Source organism: Sarcophilus harrisii, chromosome 4 (genome assembly GCF_902635505.1).
Source record: "Sarcophilus harrisii chromosome 4, mSarHar1.11, whole genome shotgun sequence".
Lineage (NCBI taxonomy): Eukaryota > Metazoa > Chordata > Mammalia > Dasyuromorphia > Dasyuridae > Sarcophilus > Sarcophilus harrisii.
Window position 1 is genome coordinate 49,986,192 of NC_045429.1, and position 14,482 is coordinate 50,000,673.

Sequence of the window (14,482 nt, forward strand, 5' to 3'; positions counted from 1 at the left end):
ACCTATCTTGGAAGGTGGTTGTGAACATCAATTAAGATAATATTTGTAAAGTGCTTAGCGTGGTGCTTAGACTATAGGAGGCATTATTAAAGTGATAGCTGATAATAATAATACACATTTGTTTTCTGGAAAAACTGCTATTGTTTTTGAACCTATTCTTTCTCAAACCTAAAAGCTGTTTCCAAGCCTGAACTATTATGAATTTAAAGATTAAATGTATGTTGATATTATATAATATTATGCATATGCATTTCTAGGTTTATAAACTTTTTCTGTGTCATCGGCCAGCTTTTGCATGTCATTTACAGCTTCTGCAAAATTCTCCCAAATTTCTCATTTAATTTCTTATGCATACCCATGATATATCAAAACTGCGATGGGGAAAGCCATGATGTGAAAGGGATAACTATATATGTTTATATACATATATATGTATATGTATGTGTGTATATATATTATCTGCATGTATATAATATGTGTGTAAACACACACACATATATATGAAAAGAACCTGGGTAACTAGGGGTTGCCAAAAGCCTGACAGGGATCAGCCTTATAGTTCCATTCCTGTGGAGGTCTTGAATAAGACCTTACTTATCCCATCAGAAAGTCAAGTTATGAAGTAAAACCCCTGAGGTTAAATTTCCCCTAAAATCTGCCTACAACATATTTGCTGAATCCCTTTTGGATTAGCCTGCCATGGCGTCTTCCTATCCTATCCCTCCCTCATGCCTTCTGGTGGTGTCTTTCTCCTTCATATAGCTAACCTCTTTTAGGGTATTAAATTCCGCTATGAATTTATCCTGCCAGTCAATGGTGTATTCCCATCTCATGATATATTCCATTAGGGGACTTGTCTTTTCCACTGTTAATTGTTAAAACCCCATCTCCTTGCTAACTATATGCTTTCCCACATCTGTTTCATATATACCACTCCTACTGTCTCTTTTATCTCTTCATTTTGTCTATAAGCTTTCCTTATAAATAAAAAACATCTTTTGATAATGAGAAAGCCATCATTTGATGCCAGACACCAAAACATAATAAGCAATTAATAAAGGGTTTATTGATTGATACATACCCTTTCATTACCCTTTAAGTGAGCTTTAACTATGATTATTTCATCATTGTGATGTTTTTCTGACCAGTAATCAAATAGCATGGTTAAGAGACCTTTAGAAAAGCTGGGATTTAAAAAACAATGAGCAATTTGGGGCACTGAAAAGGATATGCAATTTTTCAAATGTAATCTAGTCTGATCTCATCCCTTTACTAAATTCTGAGCCCAGCTCAATGTCTAGTTGTAGCATCAAGAGATACAGATTTAAGACCTTTAGCTTACTAGATAGGTCATTTCTGAAGAATTTAATGAAAAAACAGGGGAAAGAATTGCACAATATGAGATGAGATAAATTAAAGATTCATTCATTGAATCCTCAATATAAGTATGGTCCAAGCCACAAAATAAAGGTCACACCTGTTGGAATCTTTACAAAGTGTTAAGACATTTCTTTACAAAGTGTTAAGACATTGGAGTTGATTTGATCTTAGAAGAAGATATTTTGGGCCAGAACTTGAAACTAGGTACTAAGTGGAACTGATTGAACAATGCTTGTGTTCACACCTTTAGAGAGCTCATAAGTATCTAAGTACTTAATGGAGTTCACAGTTTGGGAGATTCAGGGTCTAGAAAGAGATATCTGAAAATTCACACCTTCCTTAGGGCCAGAGAGTATGCTGGGCTGTGCTGGAACTCTCCAACCTCTGGTCAAGAAACTCAGATGGAAAAGAGACTGTCGTTTCATGCCTTTTAGATGAAGGATAGAGAGGTTCTGCCAAGGAGCTCTGTTTAACTGTATTCAGACTGTGTGCTCTTATGCGGGACCAGGTTGTAGAACAGAGACTTTCAGCCTCTAACCAGAATTTCACTAAATGTTCACTAAAAGCCTCAAATTTCCTTCTAGCATACCCTATCCATGTTTTAATACATACTACATTAGTAATAATTACATATAGTAATAAGACTGGGAATCAGAGAAATAGCTTCTTGTAATCTGGAATCAGAGGACCAGAGTTCAAATTCTATCTCTGATGTTATTACTTGTGTAATCTTTGGGGAGTCACTTCATCTCTATAGGCCTATTTCCTCATCTATAAAATAAAAAGGTTATCTAGATAGCCTTTGAGATCCCTTTCAGCCTTAAGTCTATGATTCTGTGGAATATTTCATTTCTAATGTCACTTCAAAGAACAGAAAACAGACTACAGTTTTGGCAACTTGGTCATAAGGCATATGATAGACAAACAAGAACATAACAGAGACAAACAAGACAAAGAAGAACATGTGTTCTTCTGCATCTTTGCCTTTCCTTTCCACACTAGTTTAGTAACATTCTTTGATTGAGACCAACATCTCTTTTCGCCAGATGAGAGCATGGCAAAGTTCTGTCTAAGATTATTAAAAGCCTATAGTTAGAAGTATCTTGAAAGACAGATATAATTTTTTATTGAGAAATAAGCATAGTTGCTCTGCAGCCAAGATGGGGCCAGAATTTCACCATCTCCTAAAGGTGCCCCTCTGTACTCAAGTAAAGGAGGCCTTTGGGAATTTGGAGATGTCTAAATTTAGCCTTCACCTTAAAAAATTTCTGTACTAGAATTCCAGCATTTTACTTTTCCTTTTTTCTTCTGAGGAAGGCCACACAGTGTGAGGGCAATATTATATAAACCCTAATTTTGAAGTCAGAAGGCTTAGATTTGAGTCTCAACTTTGCCACTTACTGTCTATCTCTCTTTGGGCAATTAATCAGTTGATCAATAAGAATAAGCACCTACTGCATGCCAGACATTGTGCAAAATGCTAGAAATACAGAGGCAAAAATGAAATAATACCTTCCCTCAAGGAGCAACTTCCTTAACTTCTCTGGGATTCCAAAGTAAAAGATGTATCTAAAGAATTTGATGAGATAACTTTGTAGGAATTATGTTTCCCTTTCTGCCATTCCCCTCTGATTAAATACCAGATAAATCTTCTTTTCTTTCTTTCTTTTTTTCTTTTTTTTTTCTTTTTCTTTTTTTTTATTTAATAGCCTTTTATTTACAGGTTATATGCATGGGTAACTTTACAGCATTAAAAATTGCCAAACCTCTTGTTCCAATTTTTCACCTCTTACCCCCCCCCACCCCCTCCCCTAAATGGCAGGATGACCAGTAGATGTTAAATATATTAAAATATAACTTAGATACACAATAAGTATACATGACCAAAACATTATTTTGCTGTACAAAAAGAATCAGACTCTGAATTATTGTACAATTAGTGTGAAGGAAATCAAAAATGCAGGTGTGCATAAATATAGGGATTGGGAATTCAATGTAATGGTTTTTAGTCATCTCCCAGAGTTCTTTTTCTGGGTATAGCTAGTTCAGTTCATTACTGCTCCATTAGAAATGATTTGGTTGATCTCGTTGCTGAGGATGGCCTGATCCATCAGAACTGGTCATCATCTAGTATTGTTGTTGAAGTATATAATGATCTCCTGGTCCTGCTCATTTCACTCAGCATCAGTTCGTGTAAGTCTCTCCAGGCCTTTCTGAAATCATCCTGTTGGTCATTTCTTACAGAACAGTAATATTCCATAATTTTCATAATACCACAATTTATTCAGCCATTCTCCAACTGATGGACATCCATTCAGTTTCCAGTTTCTAGCCACTACAAAAAGGGCTGCCACAAACATTCATGCACATACAGGTCCCTTTCCCTTCTTTATAATCTCTTTGGGATATAATCCCAGTAGTAACACTGCTGGATCAAAGGGTATGCACAGTTTGATAACTTTTTGAGCATAGTTCCAAACTACTCTCCAAAATGGTTGGATTCGTTCACAACTCCACCAACAATGAATCAATGTCCCAGTTTTCCCACATCCCCTCCAACAATCATCATTATTTTTTCCTGTCATCTTAGCCAATCTGACAGGTGTGTAGTGGTATCTTAGAGTTGTCTTAATTTGCATTTCTTTCTTTTTTTCTCTTTCTTTCTTTTTTCTCTCTCTCTCTTTCTTTTTTGCTGAGGCAATTGGGGTTAAGTGACTTGGCCCAGGGTCACACAGCTGGGAAGTGTTAAGTGTCTGAGGCCAAATTTGAACTCAGGTTCTCCTGACTTCAGGGCTGATGCTTTATCCACTGTACCACCTAGCTGCCCGGAATCATCCTAATTCTTCATAGTACTGCTCATGTTGTCTATTTTCTAGTAAGATGGCACTCCTTTGGCCAGTAAAATTAAAATATATAGCTTGGAATTTGAGGCACTTCATAATCTGAAGCCAGCCAACCTTAGCATCCTCTCTCCCTTTTGCTTTTTATGCTAAAATAGATCTAAAGGACTCATTTTCTCCACATATGTCTTTACTTGTGGGGTTCGGACTTCCTGGGATGCTTTCCCCACCTTGACAACTTCTTCCCTCTTCTTTCTGTCCATTTAAATTTCTACTGATCCTTTTAAGTCCATCTCAAATGCTACCATCTTCTCCAAGAAGCTTTCCTTGATAGGAATTCATTCTTTTCCCCTTATCCCTCCCTAGAAAGCCTCTTTTTCTCCCATAGGAGAGGGTAGAGGGTGAACATTAACTTATTTCAGATCCTCCTAGAAGTCATTTACCCAGGGCAGATCCCTCATAATTTCTCATTTGCTCTGATTTGATCTGATTTTTGATCTGAGTGTAGATTACAACATAGTATTTTCACCTTTTTGTTGTAGTTCACTTGCATTTTTTTTTTCCTTTTTGATCTGATTTTTCTTGAGCAGCATGAGATTTGTGGAAATATGTATGGAAGAATTGTATGTGTGTAACATATATCAGATTATTGCTGTCTAGGGAAAGGGGGTGAAGTGAAGGGAGGAAAAAAAATTTGGAACACAAGGTTTTGCAAGGGTGAATGCTGAAAATTATCCATGCATATATTTCGAAACTAAAAAGCTTTAATTAAAAAAATAAAATACAGCCAAGCATGGACGACACTGGCCCAAGACCACATCACACATGTGGTGTGCCCACATCAAAGAAGGCACTGTACCCTATAAGCAAAGCAGAATTGCAGTAGCTCAAAAGAAATACAAGATACATAAATTTATAGATATTTTCACTCCAAATGTTCATATGGTTTATTTTCCTCCTGTGGTGGAGCCTTCCAAGTTCATATTGGTCTGATCACCCATGGTTGGACACACTGTACCTTGACCCTACATCCAGATGCTATTTTGGCCTTGAGAATGCAGGACAATGACCAATCAACCAATCAACCAATCAACCAACCATCTGTCTGAACATATCTATATCTTGGGGTGACAGAGAGGAGAGTATATCCTTGAGGGATCAGGGCATTGAATATAGTTCTAGTCTTGATATATCTTTGAAGTAAATATTCTTTTGTAAAAGTTAATTAATGTTCATATTAAATGGAACCAGGGCACTAGTCACTGGTGACTAATAAGAACACATCAGGAATGGAGGCTTAAGCTGATGGTATCAGAAAAGAGATATCCCTAACCCCACTGGGGTGTCCTAGATCCTGGGGGAGAGATAAGGTCAATTACTCATAAGATTTTTTTGAAAAACAGAAACGCAAGAGAAAGAGGCAGAGAAAGAGAGAGGGAGATGCATGCAGAGGGACAAAGACACAGGGAGAAAGAGAAATAGGAGGAGGAGGACAAAGAAGGAAAATAAAAAGGAGAAGATGGAGGAGAAGAAGGAGGACGAAGAGAAGGAAAATAAAAAGGAGAAGACGGAGGAGAAGGAAGAGAAGAAAAAGGAGGAGGGAAGAAGGAGGAGGGGAGGAGGAGGAGAAAGAGAAAGAGAAGAAAAAGAAAGAGAAGAGGAGGAGGAGGAGAACAAAGAGGAGGAGGTAAAGGAAGAAGAGGAGGATAGACAGAGGTTGAGCTCGTTTTGCAGCTCATTTCTCTAGATCACAAAAGGAGATCTTATGACAGAGTCCGACCCCCGAGTTGCAATCAGTTCACCATCTTCCTGACACAGGAATGATCTGTGTGCTCTAATCAGGACTGGGGCAAGCCGTCTATGCAAGCTCCTGGGGCTCTCCCAGGGGCTCCCAGAGATCATTTCCATGGCTCTAGGACGATTTGTGGTTAATTGGGAAGCTCATTTGAAGCTGGAATGTCTAGGTTGGAATTCCACTCCGTCCCTTTCTGCTTGAGCCCTCACTTAGGCTTTCTGGGCCTCAGTTTCCAAATCTGTACAATGACTGTTGAATCACTGGGGTTCCTCCAGCTCTAAATCCAAAGGTTTCCATGAAGAAATTGTCCATAGGAAACCTGTGACCTCAGTTTCCACGCTCTAAAATGGGAGCGCTTGGAGATCTCTAAGGGCAGACTCGGGTCGGGTTTAATTCCGAGGAGCCTGTTTTAGGGGTTGGGGATGGATGCTCCTCGGCAGGCAGAACGGAGAAGGGGACTGCAGAACTCAGCCGGGAAGGAGGGGGGAGTTTGGGCAGGCTCGGCGAGGAAGGGTCCGGAGGCCATCGGGAGGCGGGGAGTTCTGGCCCAGGTTCTAAGGGCCTGGAGTGCCGGCGTGCTTCCGAGTGCATCCCGTTCTGTGAGGGGCGGAGAAGGGCGGGAGCGCGGCCCCAGGAGGGAGGGCAAGGACGGAGCCAATCCGCGACGGCTCCTTCGGCAGGAGAGCATCCAGGGAGCCTCCCCGCCCGCGGCTGACGCAATTGCCACCTGGTCCAGGACCCAGAGGGGTGGGGCTCTCCTCTTTCCGGGACGTCCAACTCCATTGGGCCACCCCGAGGGAGTGACGTGTCGGTCCCGCCCCCTTTCGCCCAGCGGCCCCTCTCAGTGCGGGCCCCGTCGCCGTGGCGCTCCGGCCGCTGACGTGTCTAGCTGGGGCGGGGCTTCCGAGCCCCGCCCCGCCCCGCCCCGCCCTGCCCCCGCCGGGTCGAACCACTGCGCGCGGGCAGACGGGGGCGGGCTTGCCGGAGGCTCGCCCGGGTTATAAAGGAGGGGGCGGCTCTGGGCCAGCAGAGCTGTCCGGCGGAGGGACGGAGAGGTCGACGCTTCCCCGGAGGAGGTGAGGCTCTGCCCGGCCGCCCTCGCGGGGGCTCCGTCACGCACGCGCACGGCTCTCCTCCTCCCAGCCCGTGCCCGGACCTCGGGGCACAGACACGCGGGCTCCGTCCACGCAGAGCGCGCGCGCCCGCCCGCCCGGATGCCTGCCAGCTTCCCTTCCCCTTTCCAGTTAAGCGGGTCGGGCTGCGGGGCACGGGGTGGGCACGGCTCTCTGAGAGACGTGTGCCAAAGAACGAGGGCCAGGGAGGGAGCGCTGATTAGGCGCCTGCTGTATGCCCGGCCAGCGCTGCTCCAAGCCCCGCTCCATCCTGGGCTCGGGGAAGGTCAGGGTGGCTGACCAGCGGCATACAGGGGTCGGGGGCACGGAAGAAGCGGGTAGCGGTTGGGGGGAGAGGGGTGGTGCGGGTGATGGGTGTGGGGTCAGCTGGCCTTGCCCGCGTTAGTGGTCGGGGAGCCCAGCCAGGGGCGGGGCGAGCCCTGACCACCTTCTCTGAGTGTCTTTCCCTAACTTTGAAGCTTTATTCGGAGGGAGGCAGGCAAGGGTTGATGCTGATGTTCTGGGCTTTCATGTTAGGGAAGGGTCCCGCATCCCGGACCCCGGGTCTGCCGATCTTGCGTGAGGTCTGCGCCAAAGCCGAGGCAAGCCCGTCAGTGGGAACCTCGGGGATGATACGCTAATGAAACCTGGCTGGTTTTATAGGGATACGAGTATAGAGTACCTTTGGATTAAGGAAGTCCCAGGGAGATTCATTGTGTGTTTTAGGGGTGGGGTGGGGTGAAGTCTGTCGAGTTGGAAGAAACTGAATGTAATTGTCCAAGTTTTCTCTATTAGTCATTTGGCTCAATTAGTATCACCGAAAAAATGCTTCCTAGAGTATGTTGCCGAGCATTTATAGAATCCAATATCCTTGACAGTTTCCCAGCAATCGTTTTCAAAGTAATAAAGGCGAATTGCTGGCCAGGAGAACTTTGACTCGTGTTCACATTTAATGTTATTTCTCATCCCCCTTTGTCTTTTTGACAAATTTTAAAAGTTTAAATACATATAGTATATTGGGGGTATTGGTGATTAATTATAACCATATTACTTCTAAAGGGAAGTGACTTTATAATACTTTCTAAAGGAAATCAACTACAGGAATCCTCTATGAGAGAGAAATAGGGAGCAAAAGATGTCATAACAAGTTTTGTTTTAATGTTTGTGGAAGTTGGCTTAGAAACAAATGTGATATTAATGAGAGACGTACTAGAGCTTACCATATGCCGGCTGAGCATTATTTTTCTAAGCCTTTGCTTGAGGAAGGGGTTATTCTTCTTTCCCTTAATTGTTTGCATCTGACATTGACACTTGGCCATTTGGTGATGAATCTTTTGGCTGTCCTAATGGAAGGTAAAAATCTCACAGATTTAAAATAGGCATTAGAAAAAAAAAATAGACATTAGGCTTCTTCATTGTATCAGATCGTGTCATGATTTTCAGAAAGTGTCATGTTTGTTTTTAATCTGAAAAAAATCAGAGTTGCTAAAGGTTTCTTCTGATGAAGGCTCATCACAAACTTTTTGTTTTGAAGTCAGAAGAGTTTGTTATTATTTTAGCACTGGGCACATATTATCTGTATGACCTTGCTGAAAGTTACTTTTCTGTGACCAGACTGTAACCAGACATCCAGTCTCATCTGCATTTTGAAGCTAAGCAGACTTTAGGAACCTGATTAGTACTTCAATAGAAAAATAGTACCTGGCCCTCTTAGGTCTTTTTAGTTTAGTTTAGTTTATCTTTAGAAGATGGTTTTAGATACAATTCATTAATCCCTTCTAGGCCCTACTTTGATCTAGATCATCTGCATCATCCTCAAAGTAATTATCCAGAATCTGCTTTTAGAAAAGCACTTTATGCAGGCCAGATTTCTCAGAGTCACTCTAACAATTATTGTTTGCTGACAAATGCCCCTATCTCAGTGGAATAGAAAGGGATTCCTGAATGGAAGGGGAAAGAGAATAAGGATTTATATAGATTTAATGGGATTCCAGGCATTGTGCTAAGCCCTTGATGGAAATGGAAAGACTAGTGATATAAGATCACTAATATCATAGTTATCTCTTAAGAATAAATTTAAATCTGTGATTCCAACAGTATGGGCATATCTTTATTCATGGAGCTTGCAAATCCTCTGTATTTTTCATAGAATTTCAGAGTTAGAGGGGATCTCAACAATCATGTAATCAAACAATACCCAAACAAGAATTCTTTCTGACAGACCTTTGTTTGAAGATCTCCAATGAGGGGAAACGTGCTACTTTGAAAACCAACTGATTGTATTTTCGTTCCAGTTTTTAATTTTTTCCTCATATCATCTGAAATTTCCCTTTTTGTAACTTGTATTTAATGTCTTTTGTTCTGCCTCCTGAATCAGAAGAACAAATTCAGTCCTGGTATTACTGTGTGGAATGTGAGCCTGTTGCCTTTCTCCCCAACTCTACGTTGTCTCTTCTTCAAGCTGAACCTTCAGTGTTCTTTGAATTATGTTTCTTATGACAGGAACTCAGCGTCCTTAACTATTCTCCATTTTTTCTCCTGAACATGCCCAGCTTGTCTTGTCTTTTCTGAAATGTACTTGGGACTAATAGCCACATTCTTTATCCATGACAGAACACGAGGACTTCCTTTTCTTGTTCCTTGATTCTGGGCTCCCTTTTATGTTTGAGTTTTCCCCTATCACCTTTTTTTTTCATCTTCTTGATCATATACAAATCAGACTTACAAGGAAAGATATTGTCTTCTTGGCAATTGTCTCCATTACTTGGAGGCTCTTGTCTCATGCTCTCTTCAAACTCCTCCCAAAACATTAGTTCAGGAAGAGAAGTAGTTATCCTTGCTCCCCTTATATCGAGAGGAGCAACTCTGCTCTCTTTGACTCACAAGCATCTTCCCCTTTGAGGATTCATTCCATTTAGATGCTGATTATAGCTTTCTGTGGGACTGTGGGTTCTTAAGGAATTTAGTACCTGGAACTCCATCTTGCTCTTTCCCCTCTACCCTGGAGCTCTTGCTTAGACACTTCAGTATATGTTCATGGCCCTTCAGATGCCTCTAACTTCTCAATTTGTCAGCTTCCTCAAAGCCTGGGACTTATACTTTTTAAAAAAAAATAAAAAAAAATGCTATATACCTATAGCAGTGGTCACTATGTTGATTTAAAATCAGCCATAATGTTCCTACTCCAAGCCATCATTCTATGTTTCTTCCTTTTCATGAAATTCCTCAAAAAAGCCACAAGGGATGATAAAAACATGTATCTAGTGCTTCAAGGTCTGAAAAGTGCTTAGCATATGTTATCTTATAATTTCTAGTTCTTCTACTTAGTCCTGGATTCCTGGCAGTCTGGCTTCTGACCCTGTCACCCAACTGAAGCTTCCCTTTCTGCATTTTCCATTAGTCTCTTAGTCTTGTGTTCTTTTGTCATGTCACATTCTTAGTTCCTTAGGATTTAGCATTACTGACTGCTCTCTTTGGGATACAGACCTAGTAGGGGTATTGGACTTTTTGTAATCAATACCTTTCCTAGGTGTTCTCTAAATGTACTTTAATCATGTTTGAAAAATTTGCCAGATGTTTTAGTGTATGTTTTCTGTCCTCCATTTTTTTTTTTTTTTGAAGCTCATGGCATTTGCCTATCTCCAGTTCTGTGGTATTTTTCTTATCTACCTTCCTTCACAGATTGCTCATAGTGACTTGGTAATCCATTCTGCTTGTTCTTTTAGTAATTTCTAATCTAACTAATCACTGAATTCTGAGCTGAAAGAGGCTATTAGAGGTTATTGAGTTTTAGAGTAAGTACGATGAGGTGAGGCTCATGAAAAGTCAGTAGTTTTCCTAAAGTTTTATGTATTAAATGGCAGAGAAAGAATTTAAACTCAGGTTATTTTGGTTTCAAAGTGTGTACAGTTTTCATTGTAGCACCTCGTCTTTTCTGAGCTGGATGACTTAAATTCATAACTAAGTCCTTTTACTGTCTCTTTACTTATCTTGGGTGTCAAATATTATTTTTCTTCTGTTCTTTCCAGTTCAGAGATCATCTTGGCAGAGAAAACAGAAATAAAATACAAATTGATCAATTTTGCCTTCTCTTTCTCATCATTCTGTTCTCTTTTTTTTTTTTTTTTTATCTCTCTGCCTTGTTAAACACCTTCCTCACCAGTCTTATTTTATTTTCAACTTTAGCATTCCTGACACTTTCTCATGTGACTGAGCTATGCTTTGTATCCATTATAACTTCTTGTTTCCCTCTTCTTCACATGTCTTCTTAAAAATTTAAATTGACTGATGGGTACTTTTTGCATCTGTCAAGGTCTTTAAGAAACTCCCATTTTCCTTCCCGAAAGGAATTGTTTTTGTTTTGTTTTTTTTATGTCTTCAGATTTTTCATTCTTGAGACCTCATCTCTTTTGATCTGACTTTTCCTTTGGAATTCTAGAATAGAAACACCTATTCTTTTTTGGAATCCTTTGAAATTTTTAAAATCCAAGTTGCACGTCAAAGTATGACTGGTTTTCCTATCTTCTGTCACAAATTATAAGATGTAAGAAGGACCATATTCATCAAAGTTTCCATTATTTATATGCAAATAACCTAGTCCTCTTTGCTAAGAAAAATAAAGTCCAAAAATATTTTCCTTTTGAATCTTCTTCCATCTTTTGAAAGAGGAAATTATCTTTAGGTCAAGTAAACAATTTTCTGCTTTTGGCAGAGAAAGAGCTGCGGTAGACATGCACATGATTGGCATCTCATATATATGTACAGAAATGTTGAGAGCAGTTCAAGTTGTATAAGAGAACTAGAAAGTAAGGGGGTGCCTTTCTAATTGAGATAGACCAAATATGATATATCATTAGAATGATGTACTATTAGGTCATAAAAATAACAAAAGGGCCAATTTCAGAGAAACCTGGAAAGATGTATATGAAGGGATGTAAGGTGGACATAACCATTAACAATGCACTCACAAGCCACAATTCCAGATTAGTACTGCAACAGGCTGTCTGCCTCTTCACTAGGAGTGAGGGGTACAGCATGTAGGATGAGACAACTTTTTGGATATGGCTAATGTGAGAATTTGTTTTTCTTGATTTGCATTTATTTTTTTCTTTTTTCCAATCAGGGTAAAGGTGGAAGGAAAAAGGAAGATTATTTTTTGTTAATTGTAAAAATAAAAGAAAAGAAAACTTTAAAAAAATAATTGGAGTCTCTCCTTACTACTGTATGATATCTCTGTGTCAGACTTGTGAATTATTTACCATCTCCTTATCCATTTCCTTCTTCTGTCTTAGTGATCTTTTTAAGTATTCGCTGATGATAAACCTGCTTCCTTTTTTCCTAACGCTGATCTCCAAGTTACACTGCCTGCTTAAAAAAAAAAAATCTATCCAGTTTGCTTTGAATAAGGTCTATTCTTCCAGAGACATATTCCAGTCACAGATCTCATCCCATCCTCCGAGGGTAACAGAAATGAGCAGAGAACAGGGAAAGAAGCATGTTTCCACATAGACAGAGCTGCTTCACTCCAGCTCCCTTCAGCAGGGATCCTGTCATCTTGTCTTTTCTTGGGTGATCGATTTCCTGTTAGCAGCTGGCAGTCACAACATTCCTCTTGGCAGAATAAACAGCTGTTTTATTTGCTCTTAGGTGACTGGAGCTCCCTTCTTGGAAAAAGGCAGCCTTACGTTTGTTTCTTAGTTCCGGGTTTTCAAGTCTCTTTCTTCTTCCTTTCTTCCTCTTTCATGTTTTCCTGAGCTCCATCCAGGTCAGAGTAGGGCTTCAGGGGAGGCTTAAACCCCATCCTCCACCCTAACTAGAATATTTGTGTCAAAAATGAAAGCATACAAAGGGGCAGCCTACAGTATCTGGTGGCCTTTCATGGACCAACGTGTTCTCTGATAGTTTTTATGATGGAAATATTATTATTCTTATTATCATTATTTGTTTTTTTTTTTTTCAATCAGGGTTAAGTGACTTGCCCAGGATCACGCAGCTAGGATGTGTTAAGTATCTGAGGCTTTATTTGAATTCAGGTTCTCCTGATTTCAGGGCTGGTGCTCTATCCACCACACCAACTAGCTGCCCCTAATATTTTTCTTTGTGATTTGCATGTAATCTAATACATCTTCTTTATACTGAAAATGTTTATTTAAAGTGCCTTTTTTGAGGGAGATTTTGTTTTTTGTTTATTCATCTATTGTAGATATAGAAACATAAACGACCTCAAGAAAAGATCTACTTCTCTGGAAAATTGCTTAAGGCTTCATTCTTTATCAGGAAATGAGAGTCCCTTGCAAAGTTTTGTTGATTCTCCCTCTATACTTCTTGAGGAGACATAGCATTGGGTAGTGGAAAGCACTCTGGTTTTGACATCAGGAATCCCAAGGATTTAGGGATGTGCTCACTGTGTCACTTAACCTTTCTGGACGTTGATTTTCTCATCTTGGTAAATTGGGTGAGTTGGAGTCACTGGTTTCTTCTACCCCTTCCTGAGTTAGATCTATGACTCTAAGATTGCTTCTCTCCATTCACATAAACCTGACTGTCAGGTCCTCCTTGCCTTTTGCCTTGTCCCCCTTCTTTTATTACTGATTTCTATTTTTTTTTTTCTCATCTGCCCTTCACAGCCAGTAAAAGAATCTCTTAAGACACAGATATGGAACACAATCCAGACTCCACAGCCTGATACCAAAAGCCTTCCACATTTCCGTTCCTCCCCACTTTTCTAGACCCAATTGTAAATTCTAACCTTAGTAGACTACTCCATTTTCTCAGAAGCCCACAGGGCATTCCCTGTGCTCTCCAGGAATCTCTCCCCAAGATCTGTTGGACAGCCCCTTCTCACCACTATATATCTCTCCACTATCTATCTCTCTGAAGGCTTGTTTTCCCTCCAGGCACAGCTCTGGGGTCAGCTCTCCCATTCAGCCTTTCCTGGGCCTTTCAGATGTCTGAGTTAGAGTTTATTGCAGGTCATTTTCATTTTTATGTAGGTATCAAGGATCTTAATTTATAATTAATAAGTTTATTATCCACTACTGATACTGGCAAGAATGCTTCCTTGTATTAGGCTTCTTGTCATTGATAATCAGAGTCATTTTGTTTTGTGATTCTATTTTTTGCTGATTGATTCCCCACAGAATATAAAAAAAATGTTTTATTGGTAGCTTTTGTTTTTATATATCACTGTCATTTTATGGAATAAGGGAATCTCCACCTTTCCCACTGAATCCTTTCTTGTGACAAAAGCAGTTAAGCATAGACATCCAATTCAGTGATTTCATTTGGCCACATTATGTAGGATTCTGACATAGTAGCTTCCTGCTTCTCTCAAAGGAAGTATGTTTCATTATGTG

General features: G+C 40.5%; 1 protein-coding gene across 3 annotated transcripts in view; it reads left to right on the forward strand.

The window, feature by feature from the left end:
• Positions 1–7,006: 7,006 nt before the first annotated feature.
• UAP1 (UDP-N-acetylglucosamine pyrophosphorylase 1) overlaps positions 7,007–14,482 on the forward strand; it is a 38,958-nt gene continuing 31,482 nt past the window's right edge. For 2 of the 3 annotated variants that reach the window (XM_031936794.1, XM_031936796.1), the window contains exon 1: positions 7,007–7,091. The gene's annotated coding sequence lies outside the window, so the exon portion shown is untranslated. Of the gene's footprint in view, positions 7,092–7,113; positions 7,259–14,482 lie in introns of those variants that run through there. The other variant, XM_031936795.1, reaches the window with a different exon arrangement.